Source organism: Ovis canadensis, chromosome 1 (genome assembly GCF_042477335.2).
Source record: "Ovis canadensis isolate MfBH-ARS-UI-01 breed Bighorn chromosome 1, ARS-UI_OviCan_v2, whole genome shotgun sequence".
NCBI classification, from domain to species: Eukaryota; Metazoa; Chordata; class Mammalia; order Artiodactyla; family Bovidae; genus Ovis; species Ovis canadensis.
Window position 1 is genome coordinate 67,371,217 of NC_091245.1, and position 24,758 is coordinate 67,395,974.

Genomic DNA, 24,758 nt, shown 5'->3' on the forward strand with positions numbered 1-24,758 from the left:
CTCAGAGGAGAGAGCACCAACTGGCTTGCAGCAGGCAGAAGAGAGAGACAAGCACAGAGGGTCCATGCCCATCACTGCACTCCCCCTCCCAAGGTACACCTTTGCTGATGAGCACAGAGGCTGGGTAAGGAAATTTGGATTTCAGTGGACAAGCCTGAGGAGAAGACTGGGCCTGGCTCATAGATACAGCCTGAAGGGGCAGGAGTGTGGTACAGCTGCAAACAAGTGTTTGCAGGGTGGAGATCCCCCATAAAAGCCCTATTGTTAGATCTTGGATATAGAGGCATAGGGCCTGCCACCGCAGCCACAATCTCTGCCTGCTCACAGTGGGTGGGCTCCACCTCTGAGAGCTCTGGGAACCCATCAGTACCTGTGAATTGTGAATTGACCACAGGCAGAGGCAGGGCTGAAATCTGACCCTTGTCCCAGCAGCCCTGTGATCTGTGGATTTACACTGCTTATAAACTCAGCACCTGTGGGACATCCTAGTAGATTACTGGTGCTCCCATGGCTGGGGTGGGTCTGATGCCAGCAGCTGTGAGTGTTGTGGGTGCTTGCACACTGAAGTGGGACCTGGGGTCTGGGCTGATTCCACCGCCTCCACAGCAGGTCCAGGTATGTGATGACAGCAGTCCCAGTGCCTGACATTAGAAAATCTATGGTGACAGATCTGCACTGCTGGTTTTGTCAGCACAGCACCTGAGGGGCACCCAGGCTGATAGCCTGCATCTCCACAATTGAGGCAGGGCCAAGAGCAGTGCCAAGAACAGTGTTCCCTGTAAGCCAGAGCAGTGGATGGCAGGCAGCACCACAGAGTGTACTCCCTGGTGGAAAGGTCCAGCAGAGGAATACTCATTGGCTTTTCTCCCAGCCCCTCCTAACACAGGCCACATCTCAGAAACAGATGGCTTCAAGTCCAACAACTGGGGAGCAGACTCTGCCCCCAGCAGGGCTGTGACAACCACAGAGCAAAGAGAAGGCCACACTCAACATCCAGTGCAGGCTCTGTTCACCACAACACTAATCACATGCCCTTTAACGGGCCCCACTCACCAAGGAAAGATGTGGCAGGCACCAGGGCTAAGAACAGCACTCTCACCAGAAACATTAGACTCATGCCGGCCACACAGGAACTCTCCCACATAAAAACGGCCCTTCTAGACCACAGCAGATAACCAAAGTCTGAATTCTTCTCAATTCATTGAAGTTCTCATTCGTTCAGAGAAAAGTAAAATGAAGAAGCAGAAGAACCACTCCCAATTAAAAGATCAAGAGAATTCCCCTGAAAGAACAAACAGTGAAATTCTTTGTTTCACTGTCTACCAGACCCCGAGTTCAAAAAGGAGGCAATAAAAGTGCTAAAGGAATCAGGAAAGGCTACCAATAAAAATGCAGACCCCTATAACAAAAACTAAAAACTACAAAGAGGGACTAGCTCAAATTAGAAAACTCACTTGCCAGGATAAAAGCTAAGCTAAAAGCAATAAATAGCAAACTAAATAATACAGAAAAAGAAAAGTAAGTGATATGAAAGATAGAATAATGAAAATCACCCAGTCAGAACAGTAGACAGAAAAATGGTGGGGGAGGGAAGAAATATATGGTATTATAAGTTAATATACAGCATGCCAATCTACCCAGAGTAGGGATCTAAGAAGAAGAAAGAGAAAGGAGGATTTAAAAAGCATTTGAAGAACGTATGGCTCAAATTTTTCCTAACCTAAAGAAGGAAACAGATATTCAGGTACAGGAAGGAAAGAAGATTCCAAACAGATGAACCCAAAGAGACTTATACCAAGATACATTATAGTTAAAATGGCAAAATCTACATGATCACCTCAATAGATGCAGAAAGAAGTGTTTGATAAAATTCAACATCCAGTCATGATGTAAAAACAAAACAAAACAAAAAAAACCTCTCACTAATGTGGATATAGAGGGAACAAAAAATAAAGCTGGTGATGTAACCCTTCCAGACTATGCTAAAATATACAATTATTAACACAGTGTGGTGCTAATACAAAAACAGGCATATGGATCAATGGAAAAAAAAACTGCTCCCAAATAAACCCATACAACTATGGTTCATTATCTACAACAAAGAAAGGAAGAATATACAAGGAGAAAAGATAGTCTCCTTAAAAACTCATGTAGGTAAAGCTGGACAGCCTCATGTAAACCAATGAAATTAGAATACTGCCACATTTTATACAAAAATAAACTCAAAATCATTTAAAGACCTATAGAACATGGTACCATAAAACCCCTATAAGAGAGCATAAGCAAAACATTCTCTGACAGAAATCATAGCAATGTTTTCTTGGCCCAATCTCGCAGTTCAATTCAATTCAGTTCAGTTCCTTTGCTCAGTCGTGTCTGACTCCTTGTGACCCCATGAACCGCAGCACGTCAGGCCTCCTTGCCCATCACCAACTACCAGAGTCAACCCAAACCCATGTCCATCGAATTGGTGATGCCATCCAACCATCTCATCCTCTGTCGTCCCCCTCTCCTCCTGCCCTCAGGCTTTTCCAGCATCAGAGTCTTTTCAAATGAGTCAGTTCTTCACATCAGGTGGCCAAAGTATTGGACTTTCAGCTTCAAAATCAGTCCTTCCAATGAACACCCAGGACTGACCTCCTTTAGGATGGACTAGTTGAATCTCCTTGCAGTCCAAGGGACTCTCAAGAGTCTTCTCCAACACTGCAATTCAAAAACATCAATTCTTCAGTGCTCAGCCTTCTTTATAGTCCAACTCTCACATCCATACATGACCAATCCTCCAAGGTAAAAGAAACGTAAACAAAAATAAACAAACAGGTCCTAATCAAACTTAAAGGCTTTTGCACAACAAAAGAAACATAAACATAATGAAAAGACAACCCTTGGTCTAGGAGAAGGTATTTGTAAATAGTGCAACCAATAAGCACTTAATTTCCAAAATATACAAACAGCTCATACAACTCATATCATAAAAACAAACATTCCAACCAAAATATGGGCAGAAGAGCTAAGTAGATATTTCTCCAAAGAAGACTCGTGTCCGACTCTTTGCGACCCCATGGACTGCAGCCTACCAGGCTCAGCAGTCCATGGAATTTTTCAGACAAGAATATTGGAGTGAGTCGCCATTTCCTTCTCCAGAAAGAAGACATACAGATGGCCAAAAAGCACAAGAAAAGATGCTCAATGTCACTAAGTATCAGAGAAATGCAAGTCAAAACTACCATAAAGCATCATCTCACACCAGTTAGAATGGCCATCATCAAAAAGTTTGCAAATAACAAAGATGGCGGAGGAATAGGACGGGAAGATCACGTTCTCCCTCACAAATTCCTCAAAAGAACATTTCAACGCCGAGCAAACTCCACAAAACAACTTCTGTAGGCTGGCAGAGGACATCAGGCAACCAGAAAAGCAGACCATTGTCTTCAAAACAGGTAGGAAAAAATATAAAAGACGAAAAAGGAGACAAAGGAGGTGGGGAGGGAGCTCCGTCCCGGGAAGGGAAGCCCGTCCCGGGAAGGGAATTTTAAGAAGAGAGGTTTCCAAACATCAGGAAACACTCTCCCTGCCAAGTCTGTGGCGAGCCTTGGAAACACAGAGGGCAACATAACAGGAAGGAAAAATAGATAAATAATTAAAACCAAGAGATTACAAGCCCACCAGTAACTCCCCCAGCGGAAAAGCAGCACAGACGCCTGCATCCGCCATTGGGAAGTGGGGGCAGGGCAGGGACGCGCGGGAGGCGCGGGCTGCAGAGCTTTGCAAGAATCGGGCAGGAACGCCCCACGCGCAACCAGAACGATCTAACTTGGGCTAGCAAACCAGACTGTGGGATAGCTACCACGCGAAAAGCTCGAACATAAGACACCGCCAGGACTGAGCACAGAACAAAGGACGGAGCGGAAAAAGCCGGCTGCAGACCATTCCCCGCCGGGGACAGGCAGCCAGAGCCGTAAGGACTGGAAAGGGGCAATTGCAGACCCGGAGAGACTTTACTTACCTAACTGCAAGCAGGCTCCTTTGCTAAGACTTCTGGGGGTGCTGGACAGTCACAGTCTGCTTCACGGGGTGCGCCAGCGGTCCACCCAGAAAGCTGAGCAGCGGCGGCGGAAAAGGTGACAAGCCGCGGCGATTGCGCTCGCCAAACTCCTGAGCTACTCGGACCTGGGAAGGGCACAAAGCGCAGTCCCAGCCGCATTTGTGCCTCTGAGGGCTGCCTGAGGGCCGAACCTGAGCGGCTTGGACCGGGGAAGTGCACGCAGCCTAGGGCCGGCCCCAGACGGTTCCCGGCTGAGCATCGTAGAGCCGGAGCGGTTTGTGTGCCGCGAGAAAGGACAGGTCAAGCGGGGCAGAGATACTGTGTACACACGACAGTGCTATTTGTTTGCAGCATCCCCCCTCCCCACAGCGCGACTGAACTAGTGAGCCTAAAAACCAGCAAACAGAAGAAGTTAAACAGAGGAAACCACCTTGGAAGTGAGCCCACACGGCCCATAACATCAGAGAAGAGCCAGATATATTTTTAATTTTTTAATATTTTTAAAATCATTCTTTTTTTTTTTTGCCTTTTGCTTTTTTTTCTTTTTTTCCGAGCTTTTTTTTAATTGTTAAGTCTTCTATTTCTCCTCTAATTTTTATTTCTATAACCTAGTATTACTATTTTTTTTTTAAAAAAAACTGTTTTTTTTTTTTTTTAAGGCAAACACCATATATACTCTTTGGATGGTTGTTGGTGTTTTGGTTTTTGTTTGTTTGTTTGTTTGTTTTTTAATAATTCTTTTTTTTTCTTTCTTCCTTTTTCCTTCTGCTTTTCTTCAATATTGTATCTTTGAAAATCCAACCTCTACTCCAGATTTTTAATCTTTGTTGTCAATTTTGTACATTTAAAAACCCAAACTTCACTACCCAAGTTTACCTGAGAGCGAGATTACTGGCTTGTCCACTCTCTCCTCCTCTGGCCTCTCCTTTTTCTCCACCAGGTGGCCTCTGTCTCTTTTCTCCCCCATCTCTTCTCTATCCAACTCTGTGAATCTCTGTGTGTTCCAGACGGTAGAGAACACCTAAGGAACTGGTTACTGGCAGGATTTGTCTCTCTCCTACTCATTCCTCTCTCTTATCCTCCTGGTCACCTCTGTCTACTTCCTCCCTCTCCTCTTCCCCATATAACTCTGTAAATACCTCTGAGCAGTCCAGACTATAGAGCGCACATAAGGAAGTGACTACTGGCTAGCTTGCTCTCTCCTCTCTTGATCTCACCGCATCTCATTCCAGTTACCTCTAACTACCCCCTCCATCTTCTCTTCTCCTTGTAACTCAGTGAACCTCTCTGAGTGTCCCTCAAGGTGGAGAAACTTTTCATCTTTAACCTAGATGTTTTATCATCGGTGCTGTATAGATGGAGAAGTCTAGAGGCTACTGTAAAAATAAAACTGAAAACCAGAAGCAGGAAGCTTAAACCCAAAGCCTGAAAACATTAGAGAACTCTTGAATTCAGGGAATGTTAAGCAATAGGAGCTCATCAAATGCCTTCATACCTACACTGAAACCAAGCTCCACCCAAGGGCCAACAAGTTACAAAACAAGACATACCACGCAAATTCTCCAGCAACACAGGAACACTCCCCTGAGCCTCAATATATAGGCAGCTCAAAATTATCCCAAAACCTTTGATGTCTCATAACCCATTACGGGTCACTCCACTGCACTCCAGAGAGAAGAAACCCAGCTCCACCCACCAAAACTCCAACACAAGCCTCCCTAACCAGGAAACCTTGACAAGCCACTGATAGAACCCCACCCAAAGTGAGGAAGCTCCATAATAAAGAGAACTCCACAAATTATCAGAATATAAAAAGGCCACCCCAAACGCAGCAATATAACCAAGATGAAGAGACAGAGGAATACTCAGCAGGTAAAGGAACAGGAGAGTTGCCCACCAAACCAAACAAAAGAGGAAGAAGTAGGGAATCTACCAGAGAAGGAATTCCGAATATTGATAGTGAAAATGATCCAAAATCTTGAAATCAAAATGGAAACACAGATAAATAGCCTAGAGACAAGGATTGAGAAGATGCAAGAAAGGTTTAACAAGGACCTAGAAGAAATAAAAAAGAGTCAAAATATAATGAATAACACAATAAATGAGATCAGAAACACTCTGGAGGCAACAAATAGTAGAATAACGGAGGCAGAAGATAGGATTAGTGAAATAGAAGATAGAATGGTAGAAATAAATGAATCAGAGAGGAAACAAGAAAAACGAATTAAAAGAAACGAGGACAATCTCAGAGACCTCCAGGACAATATGAAACGCTCCAACATTCGAATTATAGGAGTCCCAGAAGAAGAAGACAGAAAGAAAGATCATGAGAAATTCCTTGAGGAGATAATAGTTGAAAACTTCCCTAAAATGGGGAAGGAAATAATCACCCAAGTCCAAGAAACACAGAGAGTTCCAAATAGGATAAACCCAAGGCGAAACACCCCAAGACACATATTAATCAAATTAACAAAGATCAAACACAAAGAACAAATATTAAAAGCAGCAAGGGGAAAACAACAAATAACACACAAGGGGATTCCCATAAGGATAACAGCTGATCTTTCAATAGAAACTCTTCAGGCCAGGAGGGAATGGCAAGACATACTTAAAGTGATGAAAGACAATAACCTACAGCCCAGATTACTGTACCCAGCAAGGATCTCATTCAAATACGAAGGAGAAATCAAAAGCTTTACAGACAAGCAAAAGCTGAGAGAATTCAGCACCACCAAACCAGCTCTCCAACAAATTCTAAAGGATATCCTCTAGACAGGAAACACGAAAAGGGTGTATAAACCCGAACCCAAAACAATAAAGTAAATGGCAACGGGATCATACTTATCAATAATTACCTTAAACGTAAATGGGTTGAACGCCCCAACCAAAAGACAAAGACTGGCCGAATGGATACAAAAACAAGACCCCTCTATATGCTGCTTACAAGAGACCCACCTCAAAACAAGGGACACATACAGACTGAAAGTGAAGGGCTGGAAAAAGATATACCACACGAATAGAGACCAAAAGAAAGCAGGAGTGGCAATACTCATATCCGATAAAATAGACTTTAAAACAAAGGCTGTGAAAAGAGACAAAGAAGGCCACTACATAATGATCAAAGGAACAATCCAAGAAGAAGATATAACAATTATAAATATATATGCACCCAATATAGGAGCACCACAATATGTAAGACAAATGCTAACAAGTATGAAAGGGGAAATCAACAATAACACAATAATAGTGGGAGACTTTAATACCCCACTCACACCTATGGACAGATCAACTAAACAGAAAATTAACAAAGAAACGCAAACTTTAAATGATACATTAGATCAGTTAGACCTAATTGATATCTATAGGACATTTCACCCCAAAACAACGAATTTCACCTTTTTTTCAAGTGCTCATGGAACCTTCTCCAGGATAGATCACATCCTGGGCCATAAATCTAAACTTGATAAATTCAAAAAAATCGAAATCATTCCAAGCATCTTTTCTGACCATAATGCATTAAGATTAGATCTCAATTACAGGAGAAAAACTATTAAAAATTCCAACATATGGAGGTTGAACAACACACTTCTGAATAACCAACAAATCACAGAAGAAATCAAAAAAGAAATCAAAATATGCATAGAAACGAATGAAAATGAAAACACAACAACCCAAAACCTGTGGGACACTATAAAAGCAGTGCTAAGAGGAAAGTTCATAGCAATACAGGCATACCTCAAGAAGCAAGAAAAAAGTCAAATAAACAACCTAACTCTACAACTAAAGCAACTAGAAAAGGAAGAGTTGGAGAACCCCAGAGTTAGGAGAAGGAAAGAAATCTTAAAAATTAGGGCAGAAATAAATGCAAAAGAAACAAAAGAGACCATAGCAAAAATCAACAAAGCCAAAAGCTGGTTCTTTGAAAGGATAAATAAAATTGACAAACCATTAGCCAGACTCATCAAGAAGCAAAGAGAGAAAAATCAAATCAATAAAATTAAAAATGAAAATGGAGAGATCACAAGAGACAACACAGAAATACAAAGGATCATAAGAGACTACTATCAGCAGTTGTATGCCAATAAAATGGACAACGTGGAAGAAATGGACAAATTCTTAGAAAAGTACAATTTTCCAAAACTGAACCAGGAAGAAATAGAAAATCTTAACAGACCCATCACAAGCACGGAAATTGATACTATAATCAGAAATCTTCCAGCAAACAAAAGCCCAGGTCCAGATGGCTTCACAGCTGAATTCTACCAAAAATTTCGAGAAGAGCTAACACCTATCCTACTCAAACTCTTCCAGAAAATTGCAGAGGAAGGTAAACTTCCAAACTCATTCTATGAGGCCACCATCACCCTAATACCCAAACCTGACAAAGATGTCACAAAAAAAGAAAACTACAGGCCAATATCTCTGATGAACATAGATGCAAAAATCCTCAACAAAATTCTAGCAATCAGAATCCAACAACACATTAAAAAGATCATACACCATGACCAAGTGGGCTTTATCCCAGGGATGCAAGGATTCTTCAATATCCGCAAATCAATCAATGTAATTCACCACATTAACAAATTGAAAAATAAAAACCATATGATTATCTCAATAGATGCAGAGAAGGCCTTTGACAAAATTCAACATCCATTTATGATAAAAACTCTACAGAAAGCAGGAATAGAAGGAACATACCTCAACATAATAAAAGCTATCTATGACAAACCCACAGCAAACATTATCCTCAATGGTGAAAAATTGAAAGCATTTCCCCTAAAGTCAGGAACAAGACAAGGGTGTCCACTTTCACCGCTACTATTCAACATAGTTCTGGAAGTTTTGGCCACAGCAATCAGAGCAGAAAAAGAAATAAAAGGAATCCAAATTGGAAAAGAAGAAGTAAAACTCTCACTGTTTGCAGATGACATGATCCTCTACATGGAAAACCCTAAAGACTCCACCAGAAAATTACTAGAGCTCATCAATGAATATAGTAAAGTTGCAGGATATAAAATCAACACACAGAAATCCCTTGCATTCCTATACACGAATAATGAGAAAGTAGAAAAAGAAATTAAGGAAACAATTCCATTCACCATTGCAACAAAAAGAATAAAATACTTAGGAATATATCTACCTAAAGAAACTAAAGACCTATATATAGAAAACTATAAAACACTGATGAAAGAAATCAAAGAGGACACTAATAGATGGAGAAATATACCATGTTCATGGATCGGAAGAATCAATATAGTGAAAATGAGTATACTACCCAAAGCAATTTACAAATTCAATGCAATCCCTATCAAGCTACCAGCCATATTTTTCACAGAACTAGAACGAATCATTTCAAGATTTGTATGGAAATACAAAAAACCTCGAATAGCCAAAGCAATCTTGAGAAAGAAGAATGGAACTGGAGGAATCAACTTGCCTGACTTCAGGCTCTACTACAAAGCCACAGTCATCAAGACAGTATGGTACTGGCACAAAGACAGACATATAGATCAATGGAACAAAATAGAAAGCCCAGAGATAAATCCACACACATATGGACACCTTATCTTTGACAAAGGAGGCAAGAATATACAATGGAGTAAAGACAATCTCTTTAACAAGTGGTGCTGGGAAAACTGGTCAACCACTTGTAAAAGAATGAAACTAGATCACTTTCTAACACCGCACACAAAAATAAACTCAAAATGGATGAAAGATCTAAATGTAAGATCAGAAACTATAAAACTCCTAGAGGAGAACATAGGCAAAACACTCTCAGACATAAATCACAGCAGGATCCTCTATGATCCACCTCCCAGAATGCTGGAAATAAAAGCAAAAATAAACAAATGGGATCTAATTAAAATTAAAAGCTTCTGCACAACAAAGGAAAATATAAGCAAGGTGAAAAGACAGCCTTCTGAATGGGAGAAAATAATAGCAAATGAAGCAACTGACAAACAACTAATCTCAAAAATATACAAGCAACTTCTGCAGCTCAACTCCAGAAAAATAAACGACCCTATCAAAAAATGGGCCAAAGAACTAAATAGACATTTCTCCAAAGAAGACATACGGATGGCTAACAAACACATGAAAAGATGCTCAACATCACTCATTATTAGAGAAATGCAAATCAAAACCACAATGAGGTACCACTTCACACCAGTCAGAATGGCTGCGATCCAAAAATCTGCAAGCAATAAATGCTGGAGAGGTGTGGAGCAAAGGGAACCCTTCTACACTGTTGGTGGGAATGCAAACTAGTACAGCCACTATGGAGAACAGTGTGGAGATTCCTTAAAAAATTGCAAATAGAACTACCTTATGACCCAGCAATCCCACTTCTGGGCATACACACCGAGGAAACCAGAATTGAAAGAGACACATGTACCCCAATGTTCATCGCAGCACTGTTTATAATAGCCAGGACATGGAAACAACCTAGATGTCCATCAGCAGATGAATGGATAAGAAAGCTGTGGTACATATACACAATGGAGTATTACTCAGCTGTTAAAAAGAATTCATTTGAATCAGTTCTGATGAGATGGATGAAACTGGAGCCGATTATACAGAGTGAAGTAAGCCAGAAAGAAAAACACCAATACAGTATACTAACACATATATATGGAATTTAGGAAGATGTCAATGACGACCCTGTATGCAAGACAGGGAAAGAGACACAGATGTGTATAACGGACTTTTGGACTCAGAGGGAGAGGGAGAGGGTGGGATGATTTGGGAGAATGACATTCTAACATGTATACTATCATGTGAATTGAATCACCAGTCTATGTCTGACGCAGGATGCAGCATGCTTGGGGCTGGTGCATGGGGATGACCCAGAAAGATGTTATGGGGAGGGAGGTGGGAGGGGGATTCATGTTTGGGAATGCATGTAAGAATTAAAGATTTTAAAATTTAAAAAATAAAAAACTAAAAATAAAAAAAATAAAATAAAATAAAATTAAAAAAAATAAATAAATAAAATAAAATAAAAATATATAAAAAAAAGTTTGCAAATAACAAATGCTGGAGAAAATGTGGAGAAAAGTTACAATTTCACACTGTTGGTGGAATTGTAAATTTGTACAAACACTATGGAAAACAGTATGGATGTTTCTTTAAAAAAAACTAAAACTGGGGCTAGTATATGATTCAGCAATACCATTCCTAGGCATATATCTTGAAACATCTAATTCAAAAAGATGCTTGCATCGCAAAGTTCATAATAGCACTATTTATAATATCCAAGACATGGAAACAACCCAAGTACCCAAGTACCTAATCAACAGATAATTGGTTTATGAAGACACGGTATGTAATTTTACATATATATATAAATATATGTAAATATAAATATATAAATGTATAAAATATATAATATATACACATTACATATAATAAGTTACACATTATAATATATATACTATACATATTACATATGTATACATTATATATGTTATATGTGTATATAATGTATATATTATATATATGGGGCTCCCTGATAGCTCAGTTGGTAAAGAATTCGCCTGCAATGCAGGAGACCTGGGTTTGATCCCTGGGTTGGGAGATCCCCTGGAGAAGGGAAAGGCTACCCACTCCAGTATTCTGGCCTGGAGAATTCCATGGGCAGTCCATGGGGTCACAAAGAGTCAGACACAATTGAGCAACTTTCACTTTCACTTTCACGTGTGTGTGTGTGTGTGTGTGTGTGTGTGTGTGTGTGTGTGTGCTAAGTCACTTCAGTCATGTCTGACTCTGTGGCCCTATGGACTATAACCTGCTATGCTCCTCTGTCCATGGGATTCTCCAGGCAAGAATACTGGAGTGGGTGGCCATGCCCTCCTCCAGGGCATCTTCCTCACCCAGGAATCAAACCATCAAACCCCACATCTCCTGTGTCTTCTGCACTGGCAGTTGGGTTCTTTACCATAAGCACCACCTGAGAAGCCTACATATATATATACACATATATAACAGCATATTACTCAGCCACAAAAAAGAATGAAATAATGCCATTTGCAGCAACATGTACAGACCCAGAGATTTTCATACTAAGTCAGACAAAGACATACATTTTATGATGCCACTTATATATATAAACTAAACAGATAATATCAATGAATCTATATACAGAAGATCAACAAACTTATGGATATGAAAGAGGAAAGGGAGGGAGGGATGGGATAAATTAGGAATATAGAATTAACAGATACAGACTACTATACATAAAATAGATAAGCAGTAAGGGTTTATTGTATAAACAGGGAATTATATTCAATACATTATAGTAACCTAGTTGAAAATAATCTGAATATATATATATATGTATATGTCAACTATCTTTCAATTTAAAAAAATTCCTTTTCTACATTCCCCAGACCCTCAGTGTCCAGAAGGACCAGGGTGTGGCTCTCCTTGGAGGGGTGGGGAACACACCACATCCAGATGCCCTTGGTTTCAAACTGCACTGTGGAGCCCAGAAGGAAACCTGCAACAGAAGGGGGGAAAGCAACATTCAGTGACAGCAGATAATGTAAGCAGCCCAGGAGTTATGATATTAGACTCATAAGATTGTAGGTGCCCTAGAATAGAGAATAGAACTACTTCAAGGATGCTCACTTTTGTGTACCATCTAACCACTCATATCTTAAACAATTAAATTCTTTCACATAAGTTTGGTTTCTTCATAATTCTAATTTCATTTCCCAATGTGAGGAAATATCTATGCATGCCCACATGGTCTAACAGTGTACTAGATGAGAGAAAGGGCATGCTATATGGAAGAAAGTTTTGATTTTTTAACCGTTCAACAATCATGACTCCCTAAAGAAGTTAGGCTAGTTAAATGCATTTTAATTAGATCAAGAACTTAAAATAGTCCGAGGAATAAATAAGACAATTTATTCAATAATTATCTATTAATTACCTACTTAGGTTTCAGGCCTGTGAGAGTTGGGCTATAAAGAAAGCTGAGTGCTGAAGAATTGAAGCTTTTGAATTGTGGTGTTGGAGAAGACTCTTGAGAGTCCCTTGGATTGCAAGGAGATTCAACCAGTCCATCCTAAAGGAAATCAGTCCTGAATGTTCATTGGAAGGACTGACATTGAAGCTGAAAGTCCAATACTTTGACCACCTGATGAGAAGAGCTGACTCATCTGCAAAGACCCTGATGCTGGGAAAGATTGAAGGCAGGAGGAGAAGGGGAAGACAGAGGATGAGATGGTTGGATGGCATCACCGACTCAATGGACATGAGTTTGAGTAAACTCCAGGAGTTGGTGAGGGACAGGGAGGCCTGGCGTGCTACAGTCCATGGGGTTGCAAAGAGTCGGACACGACTGAGAGACTGAACTGAACTAGGGTGCAGACATTGGGAACATGTTCAGGATAAGGAGATACAGCAGTCACAAAAAGAGACAAAAACACCTGTTTTTTAGAATCTTATAGCCAGTGAATGCTAAAACTGCTATATAGCCAGTTTATGGACAAGCCAGATGAAATCTGGTCTTAATGGACTGGAGAGTAAGGGATTGGTGGGAAAAAAGCAGACACTTACAAGCTCTCATAAAATGTTGTGGCTACATCTTACTTCTTAACTTGTTTTGAAGATACTGTGAATCACAGTTAATTCAAGGGATCTCAGCAGCAGTTAAAATGTTTTCTAAGAGGAATATTAATATCACATTACATTTATACTGATTTTTTCAAGTTGTGGGAAAACAAAACTTCTGAGTATCCTACATTGAACCAAGATAGACATGGTATTGATGGGTGATTGATGCTGTTTCTATATTCTCATTTTCTGCCCAAGAAACTCAGTAAATAGTTCTCTGTTTTTCTCAACACCTCTTACATATACCCAGTGTCTGATACTCTTTACTTTAAGCCATACTCACAGGCTTTGTAGGATTTGGATATGCAAGGTACTACACAACACCAAGATACTGGGCTCTAATCAGATTTTTCATGAGGTCTAGCTAAAGCCACATAAAAATAACACTGAACTAATAAATAATATCTTATTATATTAAGTGGAGAGGAAGCATGAGACGAGATGGTCAGGGAAGATCTCTGATAATAAACAGTTGTGCAGAGCCTTAAACAAAAAGAGCTGGCTGGATGAAGAATCGGCAAGCACTGCAGGCAGAGTGAACCACAAGTGCAAAGATCTGGGGATAGGAATGAACTTGCAGTCTGCAAAGATAAAAAAGAGGCTAGTGTTCCGTAGCATAACCAGTGATGGAGAACACGTAAAAGATGAGCTTGGACAACCTAATAAAACCTGCTGCTGCTGCTAAGTCACTTCAGTCGTGTCCGACTCTGTGCGACCCCAGAGATGGCAGCCCACCAGGCTCCTCTGTCTCTGGGATTCTCCAGGCAAGAACATGGGAAGACCTAAATAGACATTTCTCCAAAGGAGATGTTGTTTCTAAGTTGTGTCTGACTCTTTGAGACCCCATGGACTGTACCCCATCAGGCTTCTCTGCCCATGAGATTTCCCAGGCAATAATATTGGAGTTGGTTACCATTTCCTTCTCCAGGGGATCTTTCTGATCTATAGATTGTCAATAAACACCGTAAAAGATGCTCAATATCACCAATTTATTAGAGAAATGCAAATCAAAACTACAATGAAGTATCACTTCACACTGGTCAGAATGGCCATCATAAAATGTCTACAAATAACAAGTGTTGGAGAGGGTGTGGAGAAAAGGGAACTCTTCTGCATTGCTTTTGGGAATATAATTTGGTGAATCTGCTATGGAAAACAATATGTAGGTTTCTCAAAAAACTAAAACTACATTTTCCATATGACCCAGTAACTCCACTCCTGGGCATATATCCAGATAAAATTATAATTAGAAAAGATAGATGCAACCCAATATTCATAACAGCACTCTCTGCAATAACCAAGACATGGAAGCAAACTACATGTCCATCAACAATAGGTAGATAAAGAAGATGTGCATATATATAAAGAAATACTACTCATCCATAAAAAAAGAATGAAATAATGCCATAACATAAATAGAGATTATCATACTAAGTGAAGTCAAAAAAAGAAAGACAAATACTACATGGTATCACTTATATATGGAATCTAAAATATGACACAGGTGAACTTATAAACTTATCTATAAAACAGAAACAGACTCAAAGACAAAGATATAGATATCAAGGGATAAAGGAGTGGCGAGAGGTGGATTGGGAGTTTGAGGTTAGCAGATGAAAACTATTATATATATATTAATGTTATAGAATGGACAAACAACAAGGTCCTACTATAAAGCACAGGGAGCTATATTCAATGTCCTGTAAGAAGCCAAAATGGAAAAGAATATGAAAAAGAATGTATATGTATATTTAACTGAATCATTCCACTTACAACAGAAAGTAACACAACTTTGTAAATTAATTATACTTCAATAAAAAATAAATTACAGAAAGATGAGTTTGGAGAAATAAGGAAGATTAGGATCAGAGTGGGCTTCTGAGAAGCATGGATTTCGTTAAGATATAATGCAAGCTTAAGGAGGTATTCAGAGTAACTAAATTAAAGATCACTGATTATTTAAAAAAGAGTTTATTAGGAAGGTCAAAGAAGAAGCAAAGAGGACCCTTCAGGGGAAAAAAAAAAAAAAAAACAAGCTTCAGGCAAAAAGACGAGGATGGCTTAGTCTAGGGTGGTAAAATAAAAATTGAGGGGAAGAGAGAGATTCAAGATATATTTAGTGAGAGTAAAAAGAAGACTGAGAGGAGGCGGCGGCCGGGAGCCGGGGAAGAGGGGCGAGGGGTGGACCGGGGGAGGGGAGGAGAGGGGTTTGCGGAGCGCAGCGCCGCAGCCGGGAGCCGGCGGGCCGGAGAGTGACCGAGTCACGGCGGGCGCCGGCGGAGCCGCGGCGTCGGACCCGCCTCCTGGAGGAGCTCAGCCCCGGCCAGGCCCGGCCCCGTTCCCGCCCCGCGCCGACTCCCCGCCGCCGCAGCCGAGCCCGGGAGTCGAGTGAGAGTCGGCAGGCCGGCGCAAGCAGCGCCGGGACCCCACAGGGGACATTGCAGCCGGAGCCCGGGAGGGGCCGCGCCGCCACCGTCTGAACTAGGATGTCCCAACATGAAGGTGTCAGCTGTGATGCCTGTTTAAAAGGAAATTTTCGAGGTCGCAGATACCAGTGTTTAATTTGCTACGATTACGATCTTTGTGCATCTTGTTATGAAAGTGGTGCAACAACAACAAGGCATACAACTGACCACCCAATGCAGTGCGTATTAACAAGGGTAGATTTTGATTTGTACTATGGTGGGGAAGCTTTCTCCGTAGAACAGCCACAGTCTTTTACTTGTCCCTATTGTGGAAAAATGGGCTATACGGAGACATCTCTTCAAGAACATGTTACTTCTGAACACGCAGAAACATCAACAGAAGTGATTTGTCCAATATGTGCAGCGTTACCTGGAGGCGATCCTAATCATGTCACGGATGGCTTTGCCGCTCATCTTGCTCTTGAACACACAGCCCCTAGAGATTTAGATGAGTCGAGCGGTGTCCGACATGTACGTAGAATGTTTCACCCTGGCCGGGGGTTAGGAGGTCCTCGTGCGCGCAGATCAAACATGCACTTTACTAGCAGTGCTACTGGTGGACTTTCTTCTTCTCAGAGTTCATATTCTCCAAGCAATAGGGAAGCCATGGATCCTATAGCTGAGCTTTTATCTCAGTTATCGGGAGTGAGACGTTCTGCAGGAGGACAGCTGAACTCCTCTGGCCCTTCCGCTTCTCAGTTACAACAATTGCAGATGCAGCTGCAGCTCCAACGGCAGCATGCCCAGGCGGCACTGCAACAACTGGAGACCGCACGCAACGCAACCCGGCGCACTAACACAAGCAGTGTCACCACTACAATCACGCAATCCACGGCAACAACCAACACAGCTAACACAGAAAGCAGTCAGCAAACGATCCAGAACTCCCAGTTTCTTTTAACAAGGTTGAATGATCCTAAAATGTCTGAAACAGAGCGTAGTCCATGGAAAGTGAGCGCGCAGACCGCAGCCTCTTTGTCCAAGAGCTCCTTCTGTCCACTTTAGTGTGCGAAGAGAGCTCGTCCTCAGACGAGGATGAACGGGGGGAAATGGCAGATTTTGGTGCTACGGGCTGTGTAGATATTATCCCTTTAGATGTTGCTTTAGAAAACCTAAATTTAAAAGAGAATAATAAAGGAAATGAGCCTCCACCACCTCCTCTTTGATGACATCCCAATTCGCAGACAATGTCCTCTGTGCTGTATTTGCCAATGAAAGTGGACAACAACTATCTTGGGTTTGTTTGGTGATTGTAATTTCAGGTCTGTCGCTCTTGTTACATTGTGTACATTCAAAAAGGAAGAGAGAAAAATATATATGATAATCATTTCCACTTAACTAATTTTTACTTCTAGCAGGTAAATGTAGGTAGCAGTGCAGGGGTGATCTCTGCTTCCTGCACCCTGACATGCAGAAGGCTCTCGTAATACTCCACATTCAAACTGAAGAGGAAAATGGAAATCTCTAATGAAGCTGCTGTGTGTATTTATGAATATTAATGAATAAAAACTGCTTGGATGGTTTACCTTAAAAAAAAAAAAGACTGATAATGTGGATTGGACCTGGGAAATAAACTAATGGAGGGATGTAACATTTGGGGCTTGAGACTGGGAGGTTGGTGGTATGCAATTGAAAAGAAGAATGTGAAAGTAGAAAGTGCATTTAGGAGTAGAGATTGACCAAGACTTTATGCTGAAAATGACAAGTATAAGTGGATATCTTTCCCAAAGAAAAAATTAGATGGTTTTTCTACTTACGTGTCTGAATTTCAGAAGAAATATTAAGGCAAGAAATTTCACTTTGAGGGGTATCACAATAAAATTCTCTGGACATATAAAGTTCAGAGATTGATGAAACCATTTTGAAAGTATAAATAGAAGAGACAAAAGATCCCAGGGCCAAGTCTTGAAGGGATCTACAATACAGATTATTAGAAGAAAAGCCAGAGGTTGGTAAAGAAATTGAAGAGAACTAAACACAAGGTAGGAAGAAACTCAGAAGAACCCAGCGCTTCAGAAACCAAGGAAGGAAACCATTTCTAGGAGCAGGGGTAATTTTCCTTTTATCGGAATAAGAAACCATTGAAATAAAGATTGGTGACAGAAAAAGTTCAGGTTTCAATTTTCCTGGTGAGAATTAAAATTAGGTGTATTTAATAAGAAATTTGGAGTCTCTCTTCTTGTGCCTCTAGAGGAGTGGCAAGAAGCTGAGATTCACCTGGGATCATGTAGGATTTCTCTATGCAAAACCTCTGTCGCAGGATTTCACTCACCAAGCTTTTCTCTTGCAAAACAGTTCATCAAGTGGGATTTTCCTGTATGATACAGTCCAACAATAGTCACAACCACCATAGGCTGAGAAATCTTGTAAAGAATCTTTAAGATAACTGGTTCACAGACAGCTGCTCATTCTTGTTTTCCACCAAACAGGTGGGAATCAACATGATAGGTCCAGATGCCATGACAACCTGCAAACCCAAAAGAGTCTCCCTGTAGAAATAAAATCACAAGTTCATTTCCTGCCTCAGGGTTAATGGAAGCATATTCATCAGCAGAAGACTGGTGGGACCTCTGTATTTCTGTGGATTTAGTAGACCACAGAGGGCTTCCCTGGTGGCTCAGAGGTTAAAGCGTCTGCCTGCAATGCAGGAGATCTGGGATCAATCCCTGGGTCGGGAAGATCCCCTGGAGAAGGAAATGGCACCCCACTCCACTATTCTTGCCTGGAGAATCCCATGAACGGAGGAGCCTGGTGGGCTACAGTCCACGGGGTCCAAAGAGTGGGACACGACTGAGCGACTTCACTTTCACTTTCAGCAGACCACAGAGGGCTTCCTCTACCATAATCTCTGAAGATGGCATTGCAGAAGCGACAGATATCACCCCTCTACAAAATTTTATTTCCATAAAATTCAAGCAATGTTTATTATACATTAAGAGCCTACATTATGCTGAGCTCTGTGAAACATGCATTACATACCTGACCTCACTGGTATTTATAAGAACCTTGCAAATTGAGATTTTTAATATCCATTTTTTGCACACATAGTAGGTGAAGTTCAGAAAGACTGAGGGATTGCTCACATTTATACGAGTTAGTGGTAGATCCAGGATATGAACCAGGGAAATCTGTTTCACTATATCATCTTTGCAACCACTTATTACACAGAATCATCTTTCTCAACAGCATTGATTACCCTGTATATTCTTCACTCAGTGATGTATAAAGGCTTTCTATTCACTCTCCTATACCAACAATACATTAGCTCTAAGAAGCTAACATGACGAGATCAGTTCCTCCCACTTCTGCAGAATCAGGCTCTTGCTCCACAAACAACTCAGTGGTTTAATACCAGGCTCTTATCTTTTCTTGCCTGACCAATGTTCCATCAAGGGTTCTGGGTGACTTAGTATTTTTTGAATGGTGTGATTTCGTGTTTTCCTTCTCTAAATACTGTCTTTTATTTATTTAAATGAATTGGGTGAACATCTGCTATGTTCTTAAAATTGTGTTTGTTTCCTGAATTAAAATTATTTACAAGCTATGGCTCCTGCTTTCAAAGCAATACTAGATTAACTGTATCAGTTAGGTTTAGGTTTAGTTGTGAGAAATATAAAAAAAAGATGCATAGACAATTTAAATAAATTAATCTCCTATAAATTCTAGGATTAGTAGTCCACAACTAGTAGAGTAGAATTTGTTTCATAAAGAACTGTAGCCCAATATATTGTGCAGGACAGGGATATATGGCCATTATTTTATAATAACTTTAAATGGAATATAATCTATAAAGATATATAATCACTGTGCTGTACATCTGAAACTAGTATTGTAAATGGATATATCTCAAAAATAAATAAAATAAGATAGTATTCCCCTAAAAAAGAACTGTAACCCAGAACCCTTCTATCATAAGCTCAACCAAATATAAGGAGCAGCCCAAATATAAGGTCCAAGATAGTGTACCATCATCATTTGTAATCAAAGTGAATTAGAGACTAGCTAGAAGAATAGGTCCTTCCTTTAAGAACCAACCACTTCTACTTTAAAAAAAAAATAGCTCTTAAGTTATTAAATTACCATATACAGCTGTAAGAGAAGCTGAAATTGCCATGAGTATTCTGGGAAAATATGTACACAGCAGACAAGTAAAGGTTCTATGAGTATGGGGGAGGGGGAAAATGGACATGAGGGGACAGCTACAAGCATTTTCCAGTAACCACTTCAAACTAGGAAAACCACAGACAATATGCTACTGATCACAATTCACTGCTTATCACACTTAATGTCTCCACAAGCTTCGGGGGACCGGTACCATTGTTTCTCTTATTCTCGGCTCAGTCCCCATGCTGGGCGCATAAAATGCACTCAGTCAACATCTGTTAAATTGAAATTATCCTGAGGCAAAGGGATCCGTGTGAGGTTTATGTATCTGAGAGAAAGCTGTGTATACACAGTAACAGTATCTTGTGTTGAGGTGACTTAATTCAGCTTAACAGTACAAAGAAGAAAAGCCGTGAGGAACCCTAAGGGGTGACAGTACAGGGGGAGCATGGGTTTTCAGAGGCAAGGAGACACAGTGAACAATGAAGAGAGGGGAGGAGCCATTGATGGTAAACACCCAGAGATCTCACTGTAGTCGTAAGCGAGGAGGCCAAGGATGACCTTCCTGAGCACATGTTTACTGCAGTGATGGACCAGGAGCCAGAGCTGAAGGAAGGAACAGCCATGGGAGTGAGGGAGAGGCAGGGATGGCAGCTCTCTTCCTAGAAGGAAAGGTAGGAAGGTGTCTGGATATCAAGAGCTATGTGCTGACGTGCTTGGTGCTGAAGGTCATGGCCTCTGCTAACAACACCCCCAAATAATAATCAGAATTAGAAAATTAAAAACTTATACATCTATTTATAAGTAGAGAATGCAAATGTCCCAAAATACCACCAGGAATAAGTGTAAATGAAAGGTATATGATATTTCATTGTAATTAAACTTTCCCTGTAATTCAGACTGTTTTTTCAAAATAGTTTAATTTGAAATAATTAAATAGTAAATGTATCATTATTGCAGGAGTCTCCAGCAAATATTTAATTATTCTTACATTGATATGTTTCTCTATGATATCTATAAATTTTTTATTATAAGAACATGTAAAAGCATTTAGTCAGTGTTGAATATTTTTATGTTTTATATATTAAATATTTAAAGCACATTTTTACTTTCAATTTTCTGACTACAGTTTGCTACCTATGTGACCTCTGCAAGGGGCTTAACCTGGCTAACTCACATTTTAAGTAATTGTAAGAGGGTTATAGGTAAAATAATAAATCCTACCTCAAGGCTTGTTTTGAGGTTTTAATGAGATGCTATAAGCTCTTGTCTTAGCAGAGTGTCCAGCACAAAATATGCTTTCAGAAATTGGATGAATGACACAATGACAAGCTAGTCAATTAATGGATAATATTTCAATGCATTGTATGAACTGTAAATTACAAAGACATGAAGTATGGGAATAAATTTTTCACCAGAACAAAACAGTAATCTGCTGAAAACCTACCATTTCTGTTCACCCTTCTATTGGATTTTTTAGGCTCTGAAAAATGTCATATGGTGATATAAAGCATAACCTCAAATAACTATATTATAATCACCAGATTTGCATTCCGCCTTTTCAAGGACAAGATTAAGGGAAACTATAGAAAGATATGAATTTTATTGCAAACTTTTTTAACTAGTCTATGTTGTATCAGCTCTGAAAGAAGCACAGATTTTAGCTTCACATAAACAAAGCAATGTTGTTAACTCCTGTTCAGAAGTGATTTTCAAACTTTGACATGCACAGGGATCATCTGGCATGGTTGTAAAACCTAGAGTCCCAAGCCCGAGTCTATATGTATAACAAAAGCCACCAGTGATTCTGATGCTTCTATGGGAAACATGTATACAAAAAAAAAACTCAGTTTTGACTATAGTAATTTTTGTGATAAAAATTTGTGATATAATTAATTAAATTCATTCTTACCTGATGATTTGTAAAGCCCTTACTGCAGTGTTCTATAAATATGAGATGATCTATTCTGAGGATAATTTTTTTTCTATCTTTGTTCTCTGGATCCACAAACCACCATTTCTGTAAGGGGATGGTATTTGACCAAGGAGGCCCATAGAGAGAATTGAACCCCAATTCTGAAAGTGAGTACAGAAGCACTTTTTAAAAGTTTTTCCTGAATTGTAGTAAAATACACAGAACAGGTATTTACCATCTTAACCACTTTTAAGTAGAAAGTCTGGTGGTATTAAGTACATTCATATTGTGTGTATAATCATCTCCACCATCCATCTACAGAACAGTTTTCATCTTATAAAACTGAAACTCTATAGTCATTAAACAATAACTCCCCAAGCCCCCATTTTCCTAGCTCCTGGTAACCACCATTCTATTTTCTTTATATATAATTTTTGCTACTCAAAATACTTCACATTAGTGGAATAACACAGTATCTCTCTTCTGTGATTAGATTATTTCACTAAGCATAGTGTCCTCAAGATTCACTCATGTTGTACTATATGTCAGAATTTCCTTTGTTTTTAAGGCTAAATAATATTCTATCATATGTGTGCACCATATTTTGTTTTTCCATTCATCCACTGATGGATATTATGGTGACTTCTACATTTACCTATTGTGTGTAATGGTGCTATAAAAATGTGTATACAAATATTTCTTTGAGACCCACTTTTAATTTGGGTGGATATGTATTCTAAAGTAGACTTACTAGATCATATAGAAATTATATTTTGAATTTTTGTGGGAAACATCGTTCTGTTTTCCACAGTGACTGTATCTTCTTACGTTCCTATCAATAGCACACGATAGTTCCAATTTCACCACATCCTTCCCAACACTTGTTATTTTCTGTCTTTTAATGGTAGTCATTCTAATGGGCATGAAGTAGTTTCTCTTTTTAGTATTTATTTGTGTTTCCCTACTGATTAGTATACTTAAGCATCTTTTCATATGCTTATTGGTTATCTGTGTATCCTCTTTATGATATCCGTATATCTTCTTGAAAGGTTTATTCAAGTCTTTTGTCCATTTTTAATTGTACTGTTTGTTTCTGTGTTGAGTTTTAGGAGTTCTCTATATATTGTGGATATAATCCCTAACCATATATATGACTTGCAAATATTTCATCCCACTATCTGAGTTGAAATTTTACTCTATTGATAGTGTCTTTGGTGCACATTTTTAAATGTCCGTGAAGTGCAGTTTGTCTGAGAGAATTACCAATGAAGCTATCGGGTTCAGGGTTTTTTTGATAGGAATTTTTGATTACTGATTTAAATGGCAATCCACTCTAGTATTCTTGCCTGGAAAATCCCATGGATGGAGGAGCCTGGTAGGCTACAGTCCATGGGGTCACACAGAGTCGGACACAACTGAGCGACTTCATTTTTCACTTTAATTTCTTTACTAATTATGGATGCATAAAGATTTCTGTCATGATTAATCTTGGTAGATTCCATCTCTAGAAGTTTCTCCATTTCATCTAGGTTATCTAAGTGTTTTTGCTATCACTAATTTCTAAGTATTTTCTAATTTCTCTTGTAATCTCTTGCTTGATCAACTGATTGTTTAAGAGTTTGTTAATTTCCACACACTAGTTAGATTTCCAGTTTTATTTCTGTTGTTGATTTTAAACTTCATCCATTGTGGTCATAGAAGACATGATACATAGACTTTTAAATCTACTGAGACTTAATCTGTGCCCTAATATATCATCTATCCTGGAAAATGGCCCATATGCACTTGAGGAGAAAGTGTGTTCTGATTTTGTTGGTAGAGTATTCTCTATATGTCTGTTGGATTTAGCTGGATTACTTTAATTCTCAAGTCTTCTCTTTGATTATCTTCTGTCTGGTTATTCAATCCATAATAAAGAGTTAGATATTGAAGTCACCAACTGCTATTCTAGAACTTTTAATTTTCTTTTCAATTTGTTCAATTTTTGCTGTGTGTTTTGATAATCTGCTATTATTCGGTACATAAATTCTTCTAATTCTTATACCTTCTTTCCATACTGAAATCTTACTGATATATAATGTCCTTCTTTGTGTCTTGTAACTTTTTATTTTAATTTTAAGGTCTATTTTGTCTGATATTAGTATAGACACCCATGCTCTCCTTTGGTTACTATTTTCATGAAATATCATTTTCCATCCTTTCACTTTCAACCTATTTGTATCTTTGGCTGTAAAGTAAGTCTCTTAGAGCCAGTATATAGTTTGCTCAATTTTTAAGACAATTCTGCCAGTTTCTGTCTTTTACATGTAATTACTGATAAAGAGGTTATTTCTATCATTTTGCTATTTGTTTTCTATTCACATGATAGCTTTTTTGCCCCTCATTTCCTGCATTACTATCTTCTTTTATGTTTAGTCGGCACTTTGTATTAAAATGTTTTAATTCCTCAATGATTTCCTTTAGTCTCTATCCTCCAGCTACTTTTTTCTGTGGTTACAAGGGGGTTAAATTTAATATCCTAAATGTGTGATATACTAATTTCAACTTACACCAGTTTAACTTGAATAGTATAAACAAACTCTGCTCCTTTACGGTTCTGTTCCCCACA

At 39.4% G+C, this 24,758-nt stretch overlaps 1 pseudogene; it reads left to right on the top strand.

The window, feature by feature from the left end:
• The first annotated feature begins 16,087 nt into the window (after positions 1-16,087).
• LOC138430172 (E3 ubiquitin-protein ligase KCMF1 pseudogene) lies at positions 16,088-17,362 on the top strand (annotated as a pseudogene).
• The last annotated feature ends 7,396 nt before the right edge of the window (positions 17,363-24,758 follow it).